Here is a 951-nt window from a genome sequence, read left to right on the forward strand (position 1 = left end):
AAAAAAAAAAAAAATCAGCATAGAATAAATGCTCAAAGAAGACATAGTGTTTTCCCGTCATTAGGCAAAACTGTAAATGCCCAACATAAGAATTAATACTCACAGAGCTTTTTTTTCTTTCTCAACTGCAGCCAAAAACTTTTCCTTATATCTGGGATGCGTAGGGATCGATAGCAGGAGGCTATTTCTAGACATCGAAGCGAAGTAAGGCACCTAAGATCTACTGTTGGCAGCCGATGGAGCTCGTCATGGTGAAACTTTCAATTTAATGAGAACAAAAACTTACTGATCAATTTGACAGACTTCTAGCAAAATATTTCCCCTTCGGGCAGACAATGCTTTGTGATTTGTCATGATAGGTTGGAAAAAAACCTGAAAGTAGTGCAATCAAGTGAATTTTTTTAAGCTGAATAACTTGATAGAGAAAATGAATGTTAATGCAGCAAAACTTTACTCAAAGCAAATCAAGGGTGAACTGTATAATAATAAACAGAGCTAGCATCCGCTCGACTATAACAAAATGGATCGATTTTAATTAGGCAAAATATCAGTTTTAATTTGATAGTTGATAGCACTGGATGATTTAATCGATAACAGAAAATGATTAGTTCTTTTAACTGTTGTTGGAAATATGCCATTGGAAAATATCAGTATTTTCTAAACTAAGACAAGTAGTACTGTTAAATTCCACACAAAGAGCAAGAAGATTTTTCTTCACTTACACTTTGCTGACAGACAACATTCAAGGTGATTGTCTTGTCAATGGAGAATGCCAGCACGACATCCCTTTCACCAACTGAGCTACAATTTGTTAGCAAAATCCTGATAGAAATAATTGTTAAGCTGATATCCGATAGTCATATCCTAATGTTGGAAAAAGCCGACTAGGGAATGGAGGCCCTACGATCTAAAAAATCTCAACGTCAGGGTATTCGGAGTCCCTAAGTCGTT

At 35.8% G+C, this 951-nt stretch overlaps 1 long non-coding RNA gene across 3 annotated transcripts in view; it reads right to left on the bottom strand.

Annotated features, from left to right (window-relative positions):
- LOC109221857 overlaps positions 1 to 818 on the bottom strand; it is a 10,170-nt gene extending 9,352 nt beyond the window's left edge. The window contains exons 1-3 of one of the 3 annotated variants that reach the window (XR_002067327.1): positions 723 to 818; positions 287 to 372; positions 104 to 187 (exon numbers count right to left, since the gene is read on the bottom strand). This is a non-coding gene — a long non-coding RNA (uncharacterized LOC109221857). Of the gene's footprint in view, positions 1 to 103; positions 373 to 722 lie in introns of all 3 variants that reach the window. The other 2 variants (XR_002067326.1, XR_002067325.1) reach the window with 2 other exon arrangements.
- Between the last annotated feature and the right edge of the window lie 133 nt (positions 819 to 951).

This window comes from Nicotiana attenuata, unplaced genomic scaffold, assembly GCF_001879085.1.
Source record: "Nicotiana attenuata strain UT unplaced genomic scaffold, NIATTr2, whole genome shotgun sequence".
NCBI lineage: Eukaryota > Viridiplantae > Streptophyta > Magnoliopsida > Solanales > Solanaceae > Nicotiana > Nicotiana attenuata.